General features: G+C 40.7%; 1 protein-coding gene across 2 annotated transcripts in view; it reads left to right on the forward strand.

Annotated features, from left to right (window-relative positions):
- The first annotated feature begins 581 nt into the window (after window positions 1-581).
- OXR1 (oxidation resistance 1) overlaps window positions 582-23,412 on the forward strand; it is a 489,593-nt gene continuing 466,762 nt past the window's right edge. Inside the window, exon 1 of one of the 2 annotated variants that reach the window (XM_032760253.2) lies at window positions 582-772. The gene's annotated coding sequence lies outside the window, so the exon portion shown is untranslated. The remainder of the gene's footprint in view (window positions 773-23,412) is intronic. The other variant, XM_032760248.2, reaches the window with a different exon arrangement.

A 23,412-nucleotide genomic window follows, 5' to 3' on the forward strand; every position in this document is an offset into this window, starting at 1 on the left:
AGCCCGCTCCAAGCTGCCTTGGGTCCCTCTCTAGGCTGTCAGACTTCGCCTTCCTTTCCTCCTTGTTTTTCCCAGCAACCAAAGCATCTGAAAAACATTTTTTTTCTCCGTAAATCTGAACAAATTTCCTTGTAGCGCAGAAGCTTTTTTATCGCTTTAACAAAACTTTCCTCTGCTTCTCTAGGGAGAGCCTAGTATTACAGCTGCCCGACAGGCAGGACCCCGAAATCGGGGCAGCTCTGGCTTAGTCCAGGCTATTCGAGTGGGCGCCTGAACTGGAGGCGCCGTCTCCACCCAGATGGGGATCCTAGTGCAGGCAGGCGCCTGGCAGGACTCAGCGAGCTCCGGTCCCCAACGCGGTAGCCAGCGCAGAAGCCCGAACCCGAGACAGAGGGACCGCGCGCGGGGAAGGGTGCGCGCTAAGCCAGATTGGCTTCCGCAGGAGCTATTTTTAGCGGTGCGTGGCTCCCCCCGCCCCCGGCGTGGTAGCCTCCGGCTCGCGGCGCCTCGCGGCTCCTCTCGGTCTCCCCCGCCGCTGCCGGCTCTTGGTAGCTTCCACGCGGGCAGGTCCGGAAACTGAGCATGTCTGCAAGCGCTCGGCGGCTCCGGCGGCAGCGGGGGCAGAGCTGGGCTGCGTCAGGCTGAGCCCATTCACCTCGCGGCCGCAGGAGCTCAGCGCCGGCGCCGCGCCGCCCAGCCCTGCCGAGAGGGGCGCACTCGCTGCCGCGGGGCCCGCCGCCGCTCACCGCAGCCCCCTCCTGGCGACCCGCAAGTAAGTTTGTGAGGCTGCTGGGCGTTGGGGCGAGGGCTTGGCGCCCGGGGGAGTCCCGGAGGGATAGCGGGAAGCGCGGCTGGCGCCCGGGAGAGCCGGCTGGCCTCTGTCCCCTGTGCCTGGCGCCTCTCCGAGCCACTTAACCAATTTGAAAGCGGGTGGCCATTGGGATGCTCGAGCGGGGACGACGGGCAGAGCAGGAGGGCAGAACTAGCTCCAGCGGGGGCCCTGAGGGCGGACTTGGGAAGAAGGAAAGACCGCTCGGCGAGGGAGGGGACTGGGCGGGGAGGCTGGGTTTGGGGCGCGGGAGCCCGGCCAGGGACAGCCGCAGAAGGAAAGTGGGGGTGTCGCCGGGGGATAGAGTGGGAGCAGCGTGAGAGCACAGTGTTGGGGGCGCAGAGTGGAGGGCAAGCGTGTCTTGACCAGAGCGGCAGGAGGATGGGTGGAAAGTGGGGCGCGTGGAAAGCGGATTTGGACGAGAGCAAAGGACGCCGGTGGAAGGGACAGTGGGCTCCGGAGGGAAGAGTGGACTCGGATAATTTGGGGAATCAGTACAAGGTTAGGGGGCACATCATGATGGAGTCAGCCTGGAATCTGTCTCCGGTTAAAGTACGCGAGGCCACATGTTGGGAACTGGCTGGGGAAAAGGATGGATGTATAAAGTGGCCTGGAGGGCCGACTGGAAAATCGCTGAGGGATTTGGGTGAAGAGGAGGGGAGCTGTGCAGTATCGGGCGGAGGAACTGGGCTGCTGGTAGGGCCTGAAAGGTTCAGGAGAGGGTTGGAGGCTTCCCCGTGCCGCCTCTTGAATAGTGATTTAGTACTGTTCTGTGAGGTTCACTTTCACCCAGGCTCCTCCTCCGTCTACTACCTGGCTTGGACGCACCTCGGCTCGCTGTAGGCGAGCTTGTAGGAGATTTAAATAGACATCAGGTGGTGGGGAAGGTAGTCGTTTACGTGGGGGGAGCTGCTCGGGCTTCCCTTAAGTGGTTCCCGGCACGCTCAGGGTGCAGTGTAGGGTATGAATGTGTGTATTGCGGGGGTAGGGTGGGGTAGGGGGAGTGGTGTCAGTTCTAGGCCACAGGAATTCATGGTCTGGCCCCAGAGGTGCGGTGTTTTTGGCCGGGAAGTCAGGCAGAAGTCTGCAGCGTGCAACTCGCGGCGGGGCGTGTGTGTGCGTGTGTGCTCTCGCGTGTGCATGTTTCCGGCCCGGGGTCGCGTGTGTGACTGCAGCCTGTCTCCATGACAAGAAGATCCAGGGATCTACGGGCGGCACGGGGAAGGGATTAAGGGGAACATGCTTCCCTACGTCTTTTCTGCCTCCTTTTCCCAGGGTAGCATTCTTTGCTTATCCAGTGATGCCTCTTTCTAACCTCTCCCTCTCCCCTTACATCCCAAACCTGATGCGGGTCTTCTCTGATTCGGCACTCTAAGGAGGACTCAGCTGCCGGCTGCGACCACCGTGGACTCCCTCTATGGAAGGGAATCCTGGGAGTCCCGGCTGTCAGAGGGGTTCCCAAATCCAAAGGGTCCATCTCCAAGGCGTCACTCCGGGGGTCCGCGGTTCACTCTGCTGCCCCTTGCAGGTGATGCTGTGATTGTTGCCTGCGGGCAGGGAAGCACGATGGCTCCAAAAGGCCAGCGGGGCCGAGAAGCAGGGACAGAGACCAGCATTTAAGGGATCTCTGGCGGGGGCCTCCCTGGAGTTCTCCACATGTAAATATAGCGGAAAAAGAAAACACTAGGTTACTAGAATAAACACGTCCTAAAATCTCTATGCAAAAACGCCCTTTTGAACAGCAAAGATTTCACTCACCAAAACAAGGAGGCAAGAAGCTTCCACAGTGTGCGGGATCCGAAACAGGACCGGCCCGGCGTTGGGTGAGAGTGGGGGAGGGGTTGTCGGCTTCTCCATCCAGCTTGCCATGTTCTGTCGTCGGTTTCACATTTTCAGAGAAACTTTATCAGATGCAGGAAATGAGGATGAAGGCAACTCTGGAAGGATGCAAAGAAGGGAGAGCAAGCACTGTACCTACTGTCTGCTGTCAAAGAGGGCTGGTCTCATAACTAAAAGATCCAGTCCCTGAGATCTTGTGTGCAACCGTCAGAAATAGTTCAGGACATCAAATTGCACAGAGAAGATTCAGATGAAGGGAAACAAGAACTCTGTGGAAAACTGTTGGGGACAGTGGCACGGGTTGTCTTGCAAGGTGATGTCTGTCCCGTGGAGGGACACAAGAGCGAGGACAGCACGGTTCTAATGGCCAGGGCATGTCTTCTTATTCCATGTGACAGTGGCTGGCTGAGTTGCTAGTACGTTTTTGAAATATACCCTTTGAGATATGTTGATTATTCTGGACATCTGTAAGGTGGGAAATTTGAATAAAAAGACTTCTGCTGTCATTATTGGCTTTTATGGCTACGATTTTTTTTCAGTCATTATTATAAATCATGTGAAGGTAAAATAAATGATCATTTCAGCCATTAATTCTGTTCTGCACAGAATGCTGTTCAAATAAAACATCATCTGATATGTTTGCCTGTGTTGTTTTGTTTGGGGGTCACGGAAGAGGGAAAGTGCCAAATTGATTAGGGTGTCATGAAAAAGCAGAGATTAGGTCCCGGTAGATCTTATGAGTGTGTGCAGGAAAAGGCTTCATTATAGAATGCTAAATTTAATGTGAGAGAGAATCTTTTACTCCCCACCTCCTGCATTTGAAATACAAAGGATTGTATCCTTGGGCTGGTTCCTAGTCCTTAAATGGAAGCCTAACTGGACACTTTTTTTCTGGAGGATTGTTCCCCAAATCCTGGTAAGCTTTAGAAAATAGTCAATGGAATCTTTGTTGCCCTAAGATAAAGTCATTACAAAGAAGAAAAAAAAGAAGAAGAAGAAGAAGAAGAAAGTAAAGGTGGTGAAATGGCTTGAGGAAGCAGAATGAGAAATAGAGATGTCAGTCAAAGTGGAAGAAGATAAATCACTTTCTCTCACTTTAGGGATAGATCTTATTGATAGGCTTAGAGCAGTGATTCTCCACTGGGGGCAGTTTTGCCCCCTAGGGGATACTGACAATGTCTGGAGAAATTTTTGATTGTCACAACTTTGGGGGAGAGGTGCTGCTGGTGTCTTGTGGACCAGGCCAGGGATGCTGCAAACATTCTACAATAAACTGGACAGCCTCCTGCACTTATCCAACGCAAATGTCAGTAATGCTTAATTTGAGAAACCTGGCTTTCCACAAGATGTGCTTAACGTTAAAAGCAACCCCTTTTAGGATACTTTCAAATATTCCTGCTGAAAGTCCATCTTGAAAATCAAGAGTAGTTAATAAGAGACTTTCTTTGCAAAATGGTCCCATGTTCAAAAACACTTGTTTTAAGGAAATTAAAAAGGCTTCCTTTTGGCAGAACTGTTTTTCAGCCTTTAAAAAACAAACAAACAAAAAATCCTCAGACATATTGAGAATTTCTAAAAGGTGAATTATATGCATATGTGCATGTAAGCTAAGTAAACATTGTTTGATAAAACCGAATCAAAACTATTCCGCTATACTAATTTCACTGAACTTGTTTGGTAATTGCTTTTTAAAAGTAATAATCTTAATTTTTAATTAAAAGGAATTTAATTAAAATTACAACTTGTAAGTTCTTTATCAAGTGAGGGATTGAACAATCAGAGAAAAATGTTAGACAAATATTTATTTGAAACCCCCCAAAATATTCCAAAATGAAACCTTAGTATTTATAGGTACCTACATAGGAAGGTAAGAATTTCGTATAATTTTCTCGTTCTGTATTTAATTTCTGTTTGAAATCGACAGCATGGAGCTTATTGAGAAGCATCAAGCCTTTCGATTCTGTAGCACAATACATTGCCTAGAAAGGAGGAACAATACCTTACACTCATAAATGTAATAAGATACTGTTCTAATATCCCCTGCATTCAGGAACTCAGAGCACTTATTAGGTAAAAGCCTTGTCATTAACACAGTGAGGCCTAGTGAAACTAAAATTTGGTCATTGTTTCTACCCCCTCTTCTGTCTCACCATTCCACCCATTTTTGTTACTGGTTTGTTTCAGAATTCATTCCGAAGATATCATCATTAGGGTTGCTTACTTCCTTTCTTGTTCTAATAACCATTCCAATCACCCTTACCTATTACTGTCCCTCAGGGATTTGTGTTGCAGCAGACTTGATACTCCTGCTAAGACTCTGGGGCACCCAGCAACCGCCACCCGCCCCAGCCCCGCCCTTTCTCCTGTGCGTACAAACGCAAACAGCTCTTTTCTGCTTCTAGGTGGAATGGGGATTTGTGCCTGTCTTGGAAAAAGGCAGTGGGGAGAGCCTTTGTTTTTCACAAAGGCAACCTCAGTTTCTCTGCTTGTATATTTACTGAATTGGTTTGTTCAAGTGCATGTTCTTGCTATTAGAGAGGCTTCCTCTTTCCCAAGGGAATAGTGAAAGAACTGAGGAAAACATGATTTCAGTGTAAGCAACACTGGTATTGATAGAATGCCCCTGTCATTGGACTACGTGAAAACCCAATAAATATGATTTGAACCAATGATAATCATATTTGTAAATTCAATAAGCACTTGTAAACTCAGCAGTAGCAGGTTCTGTTCTAAACACTGGGACTCTTGTACTTGCAATACCCAGATATATCTCTAAAAGTCTATCTGTACAAAGAAACATAAGATGGGCATTCATTTTCATTGGATTTGGAGCAATTGTAGAGATATTTCCTGATTCTTGAAAAGACTTCAGAAAACAATTGGTGAGATGCAGAAGGCAGAAGAAATCGTTAAGGGGAAAACAGTTACATGGATTTCTGTACAGCCTAGACAAGGAGGAAATGAGAAATTTGAGGTGAAAGGGGTCAATTCTTGTCTCCCTTTTCCTTTCCTTAGCAAATGATTATTGATTTTGTTTGACATCTGAGCAAGGAGAGGTGGTTTCCTTCCCTGCAGATACTTGTTGAATGGATGTGTGCCTTTTTGCACTTCTAATAGCCACAGTGGTAGAAGACAATGGGCTGGCTGGCACTGGTAGTTAGAGGAAGCAGAATTTCAAGTCAGTTCTGTTCTAATGGTGTTTGCAGCAAAGGCTCTCACCACACACTTTCAAAGACTGAGCATTCTGTGTCACTATTTTGGGGAGATTAATATAAAGACTACGGAACTGAGCACTTCTGTTATTTTGGGTACTAGGGAATACCTATGCTTTAAAGTATACTGATTTGGAGAAACCATATTTATTTGGGGGAAAAGGAAATAGTGATAAGATGGCAGCTCCGTTTACCTAAAAACAAACTTGCTGCTTACTCTGGCATGTCAATTATTGTCCCAGCTGGAAGGAGGGTCATGTGAGAATTTTATCAAACACCTTATGTTGTTCTTGCTGAATTCAGGAGCAACAACACACACACACACACACACACACACACACACACACACAGAGCAAGATTTTGAAATTTATGCTGTAGCAAAGGCAAAGAGAATATCTTTTTTTTAAATTTCATTTTATCTTATAATTGTTAAAGATAAGTAATAGCAGTGCAGGAAAAAGGCAACCTTGTTTGTGGAAGGTTTTACTTTTGTTTACAAATGCTTATTCGTCTTAAGAAACAAATAGCCTGGAACATTTCCCCAGGCTTTCAGCCTTCTTTATAAATAGTGTGTCTCTTCTATCTCTGGAATATTCATTATGTGGTGTCATTTAGAACCTGAATCCTGGGCTCAGATGGCTGATGTGGTTCCTTCTGATTTTGTGATTCAGAATTGTCTCTGTCCTCCTAAAGAAGGTAAAAGAGACATGCTGTTTGTCATTGGGGGCACAGTAATAGGTGCAGGCTGTAGTCTGTTTTACAGAATTACATGCATATTGCTTGACCTTGGTCTGGGACCCCAATGACCAAAACACTGAACTCAGCCTTCTGGATTATGAAGCCTGATTTTTGCAATTTTGATTTGAACAACAGTGTTTTGACCAGGTTTGACAATCAACTGATGTGTTTGGAAAAGACTGACTAATGAGCCAGAATACTAACCACCCATTTACAAGGAAAGAGGCACAGACATTTAGGGAGGATCAAGAGCTTTGCAGTCAAATCTGGCACTCCTGCTTAGTGGTTTGTGACTTTAGATGAGCTTAACTTTATGGAACTTTTATTTCTTCATCTTTAAAATGAAGATAATTATGAAGTGATTTGCCTGAGGTCAGTAGTCACTCTGCATCATTTCAGCTTAGTTTACAGTTTTCCAAATCTCCATCCAAACCTTCTCCTTCTTAAGAGCATGCTCATTTTCTTGGTTAAATCCATGTTTCTTCTGTTTATTTAAAAATGCTCAAGAACCTATATTTAGCTCAAGAGCTTCTCCTTTCAGTTGTTAGATTCTGTTAGAGGCAAAAAAAAAGGTAACTGATGGGTCTCTAATTATGTTCAATTCAGGTATTCACCTAAATTGTCAAAAAGATGAAACGCCTTTTTATTTTTTCCTAATTGGGATGAACATAACTAGAGCTTTAGGTAAAGATATCCAAAACCAAACAATACCATATGCATAATGTCTTTCAACTAGGATGTATTTTTTTATGATCAGAAAATTGAAGATTGGCCCTTGCTGATAATTCCGTTATTAAGTTAATAGATGTTTTTATACCAGTTTAGTGTTGTTGCCATTATGGTTTATTGAAGCGTTTCAGATTCAATAAAAATCTGAAAACCTGTTGTATGTTGTTCATTGTAAAATAAGTACTGTATGTATTCTTATTTGTAACTTATGGTGACTGATATACATATGATCAATTGGAATAATGAAAGACTTAAAGTTGGAAACCAGAACAGATGGAAACTTTGAAAGAACATTCTCTTTAGCACCACACAAGTTTGTATTCAAATCTCTATTCCTCAGTTACTAGCTACAAAAAATTGGGCAAATTACTTTCTACCTTACTACTTTTTGAGAATCATATCCACTGGATTATAGGTTATGATTCCTGTGATGATTCGGTGACATAAGCAAGTAAAGATGCTAGCATGATGTCTGGCATCCTCTTTGTCCTTGTACTCTGCTAATTCCACCACACTTCAGCTGTGCCCTTGCAAGTGATCATTTATGCTTGAATTAGTTCCAACTGTTTTACTCTCAAGACTCATAAAGCCTGATCTCAAGTTTCTTGAGCGAAAAAAAGAGAGACATGATTCATGACTGTGTGAGTGAGTGGAGCCGGGAGCTCTATGTGACTCTAGGCAGGACCTGATTCAGGGCTCACACCATGTGACCAGTTGCACTGCAGTTTCCATTGCAATTTCTTAGCTCCTCTTCCTAAGTCTTGGCTATGTCCCTGACAGGCTTACTCTTCAGGGTTCTAAGATGGCTACCAGAAGCTTTCAGAGCTTCGTGTTCCCAGGTTCAAACCTAGTGAAGAGGACAGTCTCTTCCCCTGCCTTTTACAGAGGAAAGAGGAAGCTGCTCTTCCTAGAAATTCCAGCAAATATCCCTGGTCAGGTCAAGAGCCCTCCACCAGTCATAGTGGCCGGAAAGGTGGAATATACTGGTTGAGGAAGTGTGTTTTCCCATAGAAAATTGAGGGATTGCTGTTTGTATGCTGATTGTATGCTAGCACAATAAGAAGCCACCACAGCATTTATGTTACTGTTTGGCCCCAAAGAAAAATGTTAGAGTCATGGTTTTATTTCATCTGGGTCATGGTTAAAGTCTAGAGGATTCTTTCTGTACCATTACTGAATATGTGTTTCCAATGATTGATCTGAATTTTCAAGATTAATGACACCAGTGCACATTAGCTCTCTTCCTTCAATCTACGTCATTAGACTGGCTGGGTGCACACTAGAATTTATGTTTTGCTACAAACAACTGTTTGTTCAAGGAACAAATTAACATATTTTCTTACATTAGATACTAGGTAGTAGAATCACTGTTTTCTGATAAAAGTCAGGAGAAGCTGTTATCATGTAAATTGTTAATCTAACATCCAGTGATTTATTCCTTTGTTCCTGGGTTACCTTACTAACCTCTGGTCCTTCATCTACATACCAAATTACACTTTACAGGAAGGCTACTAAGATTTATGCAACAAACAAGTCTTAGTCTCTACAAACATGGGCAACTAAAAAAAATTCCAGAAAGGTTAACTTGTTAAATGTTTGTATATTAAAAAAAAAATTCTACATCATCCATTAGGGCTGTTGAATGCAGTCTCTTAAATGCAGTCATTTTCTAAGATAAAATGTGATCTTACTTTTTTAATTAATATATTAATGGACTAAGGATGTTTTCTCACATTTATTTTTCACCCTTTGCATAGATCACAGTGACTGGATGTCATACATCACATATTAAGCAGAAGAATGTTAACAGCCATGATAAATGGCTTTGAGTGAAAAATATTTTCTTCTGTTTTCATTCATCCAAATGGCTTAGTCACATAAATAAATGTAAGTGCCTTATTTTAAAATGTCTTAAAATGGGAAAATAAAATCACGTATCTTTGCATTTTTAAAGTTAGTAGCTTTCAGGCTACTATAAAATGTAGTCTACTTGTGGTAAGTATGTCATTGTAGCAATTGGTTTTTCCATATGTAGTTTCCAACATGGGAGGTGAGGGAGATACTCTAGCACAATGCAGTTTGAAAATTAAAAACCACAGAAATGAAGCAGACTTGCATTATCTGTTACATCTATTTAGGTTCTTAAATTCTTAAGAAGACCAAAGAAGTTGAAAGGTGTTCTCTCACACGACTAAAGTATCATTGAAGTGAGATTTTTACCTCTTTGCCAGCATGTTTTTAAATTTCAGATCAGCAGTTACATTGGTAGGTGTATAACAGAGAAAGCATAAAGTCATGTGAATGTTTCAGATACAGTTTTTAATTATCTGAAATATGAAATGAACAACTAAGAAGAAAAAATTACCATTCTGGCATGGTAAAAATATTCTGTAATTTTAAGAAATACCTAGAGAGAGATCATTTTAACATAGCCTTTAAGGCATAGCTGTTGATTATATAATATATTAAGAGTTTTGTGTTTGAGTATCATGCACACATTATGTTTGTCCCTAAATATTATGGGTAAAGTTTTCTTTGGTATTGCAGTTCTTATTTTTGCTAATGGGACTGAAAATAAAAGGTTGTTAGTAGCTTAGTTAGAAACTATGCACTTTTAAAATGTTTTCCATCAACTGCCTCTTCTGACTGAAGCACAGAGAATTGCAAAAACAGTAATAGATACGTTATAGATAACTGTACATAGAAAAGCTCTGAGCTAATCATTTAGATTATTCTGTGGAAGGGAATGGAGTAAGGCTGAAATTTCACTGGAACTTACTAATAGTAGTAAGTCCAAATGAGGTAAATCTTAAAACAGAACAAAACTCAAAGTTATGATGTTGTAACTTATCAGAGTTCCTTCACTGACTTAAATGGAAGTGTATTCTATTCAGATTAAGCAGAAAGGAATCCATTGGATGGTTATGGAGGAGTTTATGGAATTGAAGGAAATTCTGAAGGGCAGGATCTTGGACAGGATAATATCCCATTGCTGGAATGGATCAGCTCTAGCTATTTTCCATCATTGTGTCACTGTCCTCAAGACTCAGCATTTAGAAAGGACAGAGAGAGAGAGAGACAGAGCTTGGGGAAAGAATAGGCCATTTTGACCAATAGTCCTAAAGCATAATCTATAATCTGTTACTACTGGAAGAGGGGAATAAATGATAATGTGCCTGCTGGGCAGGCACATTAGACTGATGTCCATTCAGGATGCAGAAACTTGCTTTAGTGATCATGAATTACTAGAAAGAGAAAAGGAAAACCAAAACCCTTGAGTGTATTATCTCAACAATGTCTATATGGTAAACAGAAATACTGTTTTCATTTCCTAAGGCTACATAACAAACTACCACAAACTGGGTAGCTTAAAACAACAGAAATGTATTCTCTCACAGTTCTAGAGGCTAGAAGTCTAAAGTTAAGGTGTTGGCACGGCCATTCGGGCTTTGGAGGCTGTATGGGGAGAATCTGCTTCATGCCTTTCTCTTAGCTTCTAGTTTTGCTGGCAGTCCCCGGCATTTGTTGGTTTATAGACTCATCACGCCACCAGTCTCCATCTTCATCATCTCATGGCTTTCTCCTCTGTGTCTCTGACTCAAATTCATAGAGACAGAAAGTAGAATGGTGGTTGCAAGGGGATGGGCGATGTGGGCATAGGGAGTCAGTGTTTAATGGGTACAGAGTTTCAGCTTTGAAAGGTGAAAAGACTACTAGAGACAGATGGTGGTGACAGTTGCACAACGGTATGAAGGTAATGGATGTCGCTGAAGTGTACACTTAAAAACGGTTCACATGGTAAATGTAATGTCATGTGTATTTTACTACAATTAAAAAAATTAAACGTAAAAAGTGAAGAAGAAGAAATTAGTGAAAATTTCTAATTCTTAAAAATCAAGTGAGGGCCAGTAGGATAGTTAAGAGTAACTGGGAGCCTCAGACACAAGGGAAATCTGTGCCCATCCACGAGTTCTTTCCCAGGGACCTTTACTTAGTACTTAATCAGAAATTTTGGGGACAGAGAAGTTGACCAGAGAAAGCCCCCTTTGGTTCCACAGGTGTGCAGGTACTGAGACCCTGCCCTTAGGAACATGCACAAAATCCCACGTACCACCCCAGATTTTTCTCTCATGTGAAAAGCCTTACACAACTAGGAGAAGGGCAGAAACTATAGGGCCCAGGGTTCTGCGCTTATCCAAAGCAGAGGTCTGCAAGCCATATAGAGCATAGTTTGGTGCGACATGAAGAGGGAGGGGCAGAAAAGTTGGGGAAAAGCCAGCCCAAGGCCCTGGTCCATGGGGCCTAAGACTAAGGTTGGATTCAGAGAACTCAAAAGTTTACAGCAGCTGCGTTCATAATTGCTCCAAATTGGAAATAACCCAGATGTCTATCAGTTGAGGAATGGACAAACAAATTAGAGTCATGGATTCCACAGAATAGAATTTTACTTGGCAATAGAAAGGAATAGAGGGAATTTTATAGACCTCACCACTGTACCAGTGATCACTGAGGATAACCACTGGGGCAGGAGCCATGAAAGTTTCATGAAAATGTTCGGAAAATGTAAATGTTTGCAAGTAGATTAAGACAGTTATATGCCGGGCGTGGTGGCTCACGCCTGTAATCCCAGGACTGTGGGAGGCTGAAGTGAGTGGAACATGAGTCAGGAATTCGAGACCAGCCTGGCCAAGATGGTGAAATCCCCGTCTTTACTAAAAATACGAAAATTAGCCAGGTGCATTGGCGCACCCTGTAGTCCCAGCTACATGGGAGGCTGAGAGAGGAGAAGCGCTTGAACCTGGGAGGTGGAGGTTGCAGCGAGCAGAGATCACGCCACTGCATTCTACCCTGGGTGACAGAACAAGACTCCATCTCAAAAAAAAAAAAAAAAAAAAAAAAAAAAAGACACTTATATAGAAAGCAGGAGTACTTAGAAGGGCTGATTATAAGGGGAGAATATAAGACCAGGAATGAGCGACCATAATTTTTTAGTAAGGAAAATATCCTATATACAATCTGATTTTTTTCATTATCATACATAAAATACTACTGATTTATATGCTATATTCTATTTTTAAAACTCAAACCCATTTATCAATATATATACAACTTTCCCCCTATCCCAAACTTATGTCAAGTTAATCATAGAGTCTCCAAGTTTAAATGATTTAAAAAATTAATCTAAAATCTTTCTAAAATAGGTGGTTTTAACCTGTAGCTCACTGACATGGATAGAATTCAGTTAATTCACAAACCTGGACAGAGAAAATGACATATTTATTGTTACTGACCTCTAATTGGAATTTGGCATATTCATTAATTATGGGTGTGGGTCACAAACCACATAAGTAATTAGCAGTACCTGTCACTTTGTCACCAATAGAAGTCACAGAGAATATATCACATTACAGTTGTTTGCAGATATTTTGAAAAATCATTTATGCTCATCACAACTTTGAAAATATGATTATTAGACCTGCTGTTAGAACTTTTTATTTCAAGTATAGTTGACTCGAACAATATGAGAGTTAATGGTGCTGACCTGCCACACAGTTGAAAATCCACATATAACATTCGACCCCTCAAAAACTTAACTACTAATAGCCTACTGTTGACCAGAAGCCTTACCAATAACATAGTTATTGTGTGTGTTATACGTATTATATACTGTATTCTTATAAGAAAGTAAACTAGAGAAAAGAAAATGCTATTAAGAAAATTATAAGGAAGATAACATATGTTTATACATTAAGTGGAAGTGAATAATCATAAAGGTCTTTATCCTTATCCTCTTCACACTGAGTAGGCTGAGAAGGAGGAGAAAGAAGAGGGACTTGTCTTGCTTTCTTGGGGTGGCAGAGATGGAAGAAAATTCACTTATAAATGGGCCCATACAGTTCAAACCTGTGTTGTCCAAGGGTCAACTGTATTAATAAAGAAACACATAGACTGTGTCAGAAATTCATTCTTTTAAAATTTGATAACTGTTTCTCATTGCATTTAGTTTCATTTGAAATCTTATGTATCTCATTTTTAGAATGTATTATAGGTTTTACAGACTCCCAGAGGGATTCATAGAACCAAAAAAGATGAAGAACCTAAAATCTTTCTTTGATTCCTCTCAGTAGTAAGTTCTATTCAGTGTGAACACTGGCTTGGTCCAGAAAGCCAGAACTATTGAGGGTGTTCTGACCACACTTGTGCTTGATCTGCCAGATGTCAGCTATGCAATTCCATAGGAAACACTGGTTCTAGCAGGTTTCATGCCATTTGCTGAGTTAGCACGTTTCTGAGCATCTGTAGATTCTCTGTGGGCTTTCTAAAGGGCTTTTCCTATGTGGAGCAATGCAGTCTTAGAATTAAGTGCCATGTACAACCTATTATAACCTTTCCTATCAGGAGGCCTAGGTTTTAGACCATGCCATATGCATGACTCTGGATCCCTGGAACCCTAGATGGGGAGAGGCAGCTCTGAGTCTATTGGGTTCAACCTCATGTGTCTGTGAATTCCAGAAGGACTGACGCCAAACTTCTGGGCCCATAGATCAGGGATATTTTTCTAAGTTTTAATATAGTTCCCTGGCAGGCTGGGTATGACTTAAATGAACATATCACCCTTGCCAAGATCTATACTCTTATCTTTTAAACTTTATTTATTCTAAGGGCTGTCATGCCAAAGCATATCATTTGGGTGACTTAAATATCAGTGGAGGTAGTAGTCGAAGGGCCTCCCCCTGAGGAGGAGGAGAATTGCTTCCCCATGAGTCATATTTACAATTAGATACATACCCATTTTAAAGCTAAACTTTCTATTTTAATAAAGCTCATTTCTTTTTTGACTTCCTGACAGGAAGTTTTGGCTCTTTTAGGGTAAAATCTGCTTTAGTTTAACTTCTGTCATTGACCTAACTCAGGTCAGTGAAACCTCACAATTATTTAGAAATTTCCTGAAGTTACTAAAATGCTCTTACTGTGGCCTTCCTGATGTATTCAAGGAATGCTAATCATAGTGACATCTGCCAAATCAAATTACATTTACTGGGAAACAGCAGTTTTAGGTTGCATGGAACTTTTTTTTTAAACCCTTTGACCAGCCTCTTCCCAAATGCACAGAACAGTTTTCTAACAAATGCTGGGGATCCAAGTATGTGCCAGGCACTCAGCTGAACACAGGATACAATAAGGGGTAAAGCAAACATGGCCCATGCTTTCATGGAGCTAATAGTATAATGTGTGTGCTGGGGAAAGGATGTCAATTAGACTACCTGAGAGGTGCTCTGAAGGCCAAGCAGAGGGGGTCAGCAGGTTGTGCTGCAGGGGAACATGACACTGAGAATGGAGGGGCTGCCTAGGTTGAAGTCCACCTGGAGCTGGGGGCAGGATTAGAGAGGTGTTCCAGGCAGAGGAAATAGGATGGCACATATGAGGACACAAAAGATGGTCAGAGTGTCTGGGGCAAGGTGAGTATGGGATCAGATGGAGGTGGAGAGGTAAGCCAGTGCCAGATAATCCAGAGTCCTCTTGGTGAGGCTAAGGATTTTGGTCTTTGAAGCAGGGGGTGACATGATCAACCATCCTTTACTGGCACAGACATAATGATATCTATTTTCCAAGAGAACACATAGTATTCAGCAAAATCAGCATGCCTAGCAACTTGAAAAAAAGTCTTCTATTTAAACATAATGGACATGATACATATACCATAATACATATACAACATTACAAATATGCCTTCACCTCCGGATAGCAAGCTTTCGGTTTCAGTGCTAGGATTAAATTATTTAGTTTCTCTGAGGTTCTGAGGGGAGGGAATTCTAAACCACTTGCCTTTGTCATTTGCCTTTGAAGAACTGTTTGTAAAGTTTCCATTATAAAAAGCTATTAACATTAACTTCAATCTTTTTTTTTAAAAAAAAAGGCTGTTAAAATTATTCAGCTGTTTGCTTGCTATTGCCATAGCTTACTTGTTTATTTGAAATTTATTATAAAGGGCTGGAGTTATTGTTACTGTAATTGAATTGAATTGACTTGCAAAATAGTCCCTTATAGGGATGGTAATCTCTAGTACATTAAAAATATATATATATATATTTATTTATTATACTTTAAGTTCTATGGTACATGTGCACAACGTGCAGGTTTGTTACATATATATACATGTGCCATGTTGGTGTGCTGCACCCATTAACTCGTCATTTACATTAGATATATCTCCTAATGCTATCCCTCCCCACTCCCCCCACCCCACGACAGGCCCCGGTGTGTGATGTTCTAGAAAATTTTGAGTCTCCCATTTGATTAGCAAACATGAGCCAAAGTCATACTAAACAATCATATACATGGCCCTCTCAGCTACTCCTCTGAATTAAAAGTCTTTGCAATCTTTAGATCATAGTAAGAATGTAAAATACAGTTTTCATTTCATGTATATATTTTTTTAAATGGGAAAATTTTGTCTGCAGAGTAATTGGGCAGCTCTGCCTCATTTTTAGTGTTAACTACCAGTGGGGATTAATTACTTGCCAGCTCATTATATGATTATCATGGAAACTCAGAGTTTGCGGATACTTTGGAGCATTGGACAGTAACCAGTGTCCTTCCGTTTAATGCTGCCGCCCTTGGTCTGTGTGTTCCCATATGCGCAATTTCTGAAACGTTTCACGTGAAGCAAAGACAGCTTTTGCTGAAACAGCTGGCCTCCACCTGCACTTGGGAGGCTCATTATTATTCACCAAGTACTTATTATCTAGTAAGCAGAAGACATGAGAAGTTGCATATTGATTCTGCATTGTGAGGCACTTTCAAAGACCCCTTAGACAAGGCTATTCAGAGGAGGTGACTAGAGCAGTTGCAGAGAATTATTTTTCTGTGGGATCTTTATACACGATGTCAACAAGAGCCTTAGAATCTGCCTACTATCAGAGGACCTTGTTCTCTAGCGGGTTCTGTTTTTGAGACTGTCCTTCTGTGAATGTGTGTCTTTATGCAACATTCCTTTGTGGACTCCCTTCCTTCTGGGAATGTGTGTCTTTAATCTATGCAACATTCCTTTGTGGACTGCCCTTGCCCCATAACCAACTTTTTCAGTCCTGTGGTGGATGTGGGGCTAATGTGACCTATCCAGCCAAATAACTCTCACCTCTAGACGCAGTGAGTTACTGAAGGATAGATTCATGATCTAAGCTGGTAAAATTATGACCGTATTCCCTGAGATTTTGACAGAACACTAAAAACTCGCTGTCTTCCTCAGGGAGGTTACAAATCTGTTGGGATTCTTGCCTAGTGCAGCTGATGCCTATCTTTGTTATCCAGTGGGGGAAGCCTGTCTGAAAGTGAAATTAGTCAAAACAAAACAAAAAGTAAAAAAGTACATGTAGCCCATTAATCTCACCACACCTGCAGCTGGTATGATTTCTGAATATTTCAGTTGCATTAACCCATTATTTTTCACTTCTATTTAAGCTAACTTAAGTTAGGAGTTTTTTTTAATGAAAATAATTAAAACATAAATCCTGCCTAAACTGTCCCTACGTTGAGGTGGCAGCAGGAAGAGAGAGGCCTGAAGATATCATCCGGTATAGATGTAAAAATTTCTGTTGCCCTGAGCCAAAAAGAGTTTGTAAGAGAGACCAAAGAAGGTGGTAACTTTTCTCTCCTGTTTCTATTTTCTTTAAGTAGCACTGGATGTTTTAACAAAACCTTTTTACATTCTGAGGTTGTAGAATCCTAGTTTTTCTCCTATACAGAATTGAGAGACCTTGTGTTGCTATGTATTACAGAAACAAACATAAATGAGCTGGACGAATCCTAGTTACAGCTTTGCCATTTGAAATCCATGGATACATTTATTTCTCATGCATTTGCTTTTAGCATGAGGTATTCTAAGGTCTATTGTTCAACGAATAAGATATTACAACTCCAGTAATGGTCTCTAACATGAATAACAATATTAGAGGGACAAGCAGTAAAAATAATAAAAGACAAATTATCTTGTCGATTCTCTATTTCTAGTAACTCAGCAATAAAAGCCATTTATGTTCTCATCTGGACATTAAGTAGCTAGAAAATATGAGTCAGTCATTTCGGATGCAAAATTCTGCCGCAGCTTCATTCCATTTGGTGTCGTAGGTATCAGTTTCATACAGACATTTCCTTTTAACAACAGGAAAGAAAAGATACCCAATACGGTAATAAAAATGAGTATTTCAAATGTCCTGTAGACCTCAAGTAGAAAGCAGAAAAACAGAGGAACTAAAATGACATTTCTGGTATAAGTTTATGATAGAGGCTTATTTCTCATGATGTCTTTATGAAAAGATATGTGAAACATGTATAAATTAGGATTGTTCATGGCTAAAAGGAGGTCAGGGGTATTGGAGGTATTATTAAGATTCACTTTATCTTACATTGATACTTGTCTTGTGGATAATAATTTCTGCTAAGAAGGGTTATAAGATAAGCTTTTTAACTAAAAATAGAACATGGTTACTAAGCTATAAGAAGAGATAATCTGCATATTAATTCAATGACCAGAAAACAGTGTCATCCAAGGTATAGTCTGAATGGTCTCCAAGTACATTATGAAACACCTTGGTTGGCTCACTTCCAATTAGAGGGAAAAGTGCAATAAACACCAATTTCCCACATGGCATCATAGAATGTACTAAGGTGTTTATTATCCCTTATGATACTGCAATAGGAAAAATAGGTTTCTCCTTCCCAGGTAATTTAATGGGAAGAACATCCCATTTCAAAAAAAAAATTCTGCACAAAAGAAAGTAGCATGAGCATAATGAAACTCTGTGCTGTATTTAATAAACCGATGGCTTAATAAACTATTGCCTTGGTGACAGAAAAAAAGTTCTGATCTTTGTATCTATAAGAAACTTTTCTAGTAAGCAAAATTAGCATTCACATTTAAATTTGGTGTTTCCTTCCAATACTTGATTTGTTATTAGTTCCTATTTCTACAAGCCTATATAGTTAACAGAGCAGAGCTCCTCTGAGCTGTTCCAGCCAGATGGAACATTTCATAGTCTCACATGGGAAGTGGCTGGAATCCAAACTTCTGTGCGATGGAGTTTCCTGTGCATTTGGATCTGTCTGCAAGTTCTTCTATCAAAAGGAGTGAGGTGTGAAGCATATCCTGTTGCCATGGCCACACCCATGCAGAATGCAGAGGCTGCTGGATGGGACCTACAGCTGCAGCCTGAAGACAGCTGGCCATGAAAACAGATGGGGTCCCTGGGCTATGAGAATTTAGTACTGGCAGGTGAAGTGTATTGGAAGATGTGGGAGCCTTCTTAAATTTTGTGAAATTAAGAGAGAGCTGGGCTTGCAGAAGTCCAAGTGTTGACTCTGAATTCATGAACACTGCATGTGGAACATGGCTGACAGCCTGAGCATTCTGTTATTTACAGTACAGACTCTGATGCAAGGAAGGGACTGTTCCAATGCAGAATAGCATGAACCACAGAGGAGCAACATCTGGGCAACAAAAGTAGAAGGAATGTCCAAATATTTCCTATAGCCTCTCATGAATGTGATTCTAACCAGAATTGATCAGAATTGATTTAAGAACACCTCCCTTGACAACCTAAATATGTGTGTGTATATATATATGTGTGTATATATATATATACACACACACACATACTCTCTCTATATATATTTATATACACACACATATACTCTCTCTATATAAATATATATTTAAATTTATATATTAATATATAAATTTATATATTTATAATATATAATATATTTAATATCTAAATATATATGGAGAGTATGTATGTGTGTGTATATATATGTGTACATATATATAGTATATTCTTAAATATCTGCATAATAAACTGTAAGTCATTTTCATTCTGAGTTTCAGGGATTCACAACTCATTCATTCATTCAGCAAGTGTATCGATTGTGCACTCTTTGTCAAACATTGGGAAAAATGTGGTGAATAACACCAGAGAAATCCTTGTTTTCACAGACTTTGCTTTCCAGTTTATAGTGACAATCATCCAAGGGACATACCTCAAAATAATAGAAGACATCTATGACGAACTCACAGCCAGCATCATATTGAATGGGCAAAAGCTGGAAGCATTCCCCTTAAGAACTGAAATAAGACAAGGATGCCCACTCTAACCACTCCTATTCAACCTAGTACTGGAAGTCTTAGCCAAAGCAGTCAGGCAAGAGGAAGAAATACAAGGCATCCAAATAGGAAAATAAGTTATCAAGCTATCTCTCTTCACTTCTATACCTAGAAAACTCCAAAGACTCTTCCAAAATACTGCTAGAACTGATAAGCTATTTTAATAAGTTTTCAGCATTCAAAATCAATGTATAAAAATCAGTAACATTTGTATACACCAATAATGTCCAGGCTAAGAGTCAAATCAAGATCACAGTCCCATTTACAATAGCCACAAAGAAAGGAAATACTTAGGAACACAGCGAACCAAGGAGGTGGAAGACTTCTGCAAGGAGAATTACAAAACACTGCTGGAAGAAATCAGAGATGATATAAATAAATAGAAAAACATTCAATGCTTATGGATTGGAAGAATCAATATCATTAAAATGGCCATACTGTCTAAAGCAATTTACAGATTCAATCCTATTCCTATCAAACCATCAATGTAATTCTTCCCAGAATTAGATCACACTACCCAATTTCAAACTATCCTACAAAGCTATAGTAACCAAAACAACACAGCAGTGGTACAAACACAGACACATTGATATGGTTTGGCTATGTCCCCACCCAAATCTCATCTTGAATTGTAGTTCTCATAATCCCCATGTGTCATGGGGTGACCCAGTGGGAAGTAATTGAATCATTGGGGCAGTTACTCCCATGCTGTTCTCATCATAGTGAGTGAGTGAGTTCCACCAGATCCGATGGTTTTATAAGGGACTTTCCCCTTTGACTGGCACTTCTCCTTGCTACTGCCATGTGAAGAAGGACATGTTTGCTTCCCCTTCCACCATGATTGTAAGTTTCCTGAGGCCTCCCCAGCCTTGCAGAACCGTGAGTCAATTAAACCTCTTTCCTTCTTAAATTACCCAGTCTCAGGTATTTCTTCCTAGCAGTGTGAGAATGGACTAATACACACATAGACGAATGGAACAGAGTAAAAATCTCAGAAATAAAGCCACACACTTAATCTGATTTTCTACAAGGTTGGTAAAAACAAGCAATAGGGAAAGGACTCCCTATTCAATAAATGGTGCAGACATAACTGGCTAGCCATACGCAGAATAATGAAACTGGGCCCTTACTTTTCACCAAATACAATAATAACTCAAGATGGATTAAAAATTTAAATGTAAGATCTCAAGCTACAAAAATCCTAGAATAAAACCTAGGAGATACCCTTCTTGACATTAGCTTTGGCAAAGAATGTTTTGCTAAGTCCCAAAAAGCAATTGCAATAAAACCAAAAATTGACAAGTGGGACCGAATTAAAGAGCTTCTGCATAGCAAAAGAAACTATCAATAAAGTAAACAGCCTATAGAATGGGAGAAAATATTCACAAACTAAGCATCTAACAAAGGTCTAATGTCCAAAGTCTATAAGGAACTTAAATCAATAGTCAAAAAACAAATAACCCCATTAAAAAAATGGGCAAGGGGCATTCACAGACACTTCTAAAAGGAAGACTTACAAATGGCCAACACACGTATGAAAAAATACTCATCATCACTAATCAGCATAGAAATAAATAATCAAAACCATGATAAGATACCACCCCCAACCAGTCAGAATGGCTATTATTAAAGTCAAAAAAGAGATGATGCTGGTGAGGCTGCAGAGAAAAGGGAACGCTTATATATTGTTGGTGGGAATTAAATTAGTTCAGCCATAGTGGGAAGCAGTTTGGAGATTTCTCAAATAACTTAAAACAGAGGTGCCATTTGACCCACTATTCCCATTGCTTGGTATATGGCCAAAGGAGAATAGGTCATTCTACCAAAAAGACACATGCACTCGTATTTTCATTGCTGGGCTATTCACAGTAGCAAAGACATGGAATCAACCTAGGTGCCCATTAATGGTGGATTGTATATAGAAATTATGGTACATATACATCATGGAATACTATGCAGCCATAAAAAATAATGGAATCATGTCCTTTACAGCAACATGGAGATGGAGGCCATAATCCTAAGTGAATGAATGTAGAAGACCAAATACTGCATGTTTTCACTTATAAATTGGAGCTAAACATTGAGAACACATGAACCTAAACCTGGGAACAGGAGACACTGTAGACTACTAGAGGGGGAAGGAGAACGGAAGATGTGACTCAAAAAACTACCTACTGGGTATTGTGCTCACTACATGGGTGCAACACACCCATGTAGCAAACTTGCATTTGTACTACAGTATCTAAAATAAAAGTAGAACAAAAAGTCTCAGTGGAAACCATTATAAATGTAAGATTTGTATTAGCATTAAATTGCATCATTCTTGGAAGTAAATATAAACAAACAAAACAGAAAAACAAGCACATACAGAAGTCTCCTGCTTAACTGTAGTTTTCCTTTTCAAGGTTTCTGTTACTAGTGGTCAATCACAGTCTGAAAATATTAAATGGAAAATTCTATACATAAATTTCATTAGTTTCAAATTGCTTGTCATTCTGAGTAGCATGCATGTATTAGTCCATTTTCACACTGCTGCGAAGAAATACCAGAGACTGGGTAATTTATAAAGAAAACGAGGTTTAATAGACACAGTTCCACATGGCTGGGGAGGGCTCACAATCATGGCAGAAGGCAAAGGAGAAGCAAAAGCACGTTTTACATGGCGGCAGGTAAGAGAGCATGTGCAGGGGACCTGCCCTTTATAAAACCATCAGATCTTGTGAAACGTACTCACTACCATGAGAACAGCAAGGGAAAACCCACCTCCATGATTCATTTACCCGCACCCCCCAACGGGTCCCTCCCACAACATGTGGGGATTATTGGAGCTACAATTCATGATGAGATTTGGATGGGGACACAGCCAAACCATATCAACATGTGATGAAATCTGCCATCTTGCTGTGGCCCAGCTGGGGTGTGAATCATCCTTTTGTTCGGCGTATCCATGCTATAGATCCCACCCACCCATAGCCTCAGTTATCATATCTATTGTTGCAGTATTGTAGTGCTTGTATTCAAGTCATCCTTATTTTACTATTAATAATGGCCCCAAAGCACAAGAGTAGTGATGCTGGAATTTGGATATGCCAAAGAGAAGCTGGAAAGTGCTTCCTTTAAGTGAAAAGGTGAAAGTTCTCAACTTAATAAGGAAAGGGAAACTAATCACATGCTGAGGTTGCAAAAATCTACATTAAGACTAAATCTAGCCAAGAAATTGTGGAGAAGGAAAACAAAATTTGTGTTAGTTTTGCGGTTGCACCTCAAACTGCAAAAGTGACAGCCAGAGTGTGTGATGAGTGACTAGTTAAGATGGAAAAAGCACTAAATCTGTGGGTGGAAACCATGAACAGAAACATGTTCTGATTGATGGCAATTGGTTTTGGTACTATCCTTGGTTTCAGGTATCCACTGGCAGGTCTTGGAATGTATTCCTCTGCAGATAAAGAGGGACTACTGTACATAAATAAAAGCTTTGAAGAAAACATATTCTGATAATGTGATAAAGCATGATAAGCATGAGGGTTGGTGAGCAGTAATAGAAAAGAGAAGGAGCATGAGGATTCACCTGAGAGTAGACCAATATTTAGAGGATAAGAAGACAGGGAGGCACCAGGCAAGGGAACTGAGAAGGAGCAGCCTGAGAGGTAGTGAGAACCAAGGAAGTAGTCCTAAGCAAATGTTTATGTCTCTGAAGAATGTTAAGCCCAGGTGTGACCTGATCAAATGGATTCTTTCAGGAAGCTTCACCCTGGTTGCCAAGGGGGCAGGACTAGAGCAGGGTAAGAGCAGAGGCAGAGAAACCATTTAATGGGCTGTTGCTGTGACGTGAGAAATAAGGACTGCTTGGACTATGATTGTAGCAGTGGATGTGATAAAGGTAGCTAGATCTGGGATATCTTTCA

This window comes from Hylobates moloch, unplaced genomic scaffold (assembly GCF_009828535.3).
Source record: "Hylobates moloch isolate HMO894 unplaced genomic scaffold, HMol_V3 SCAFFOLD_9, whole genome shotgun sequence".
NCBI lineage: Eukaryota > Metazoa > Chordata > Mammalia > Primates > Hylobatidae > Hylobates > Hylobates moloch.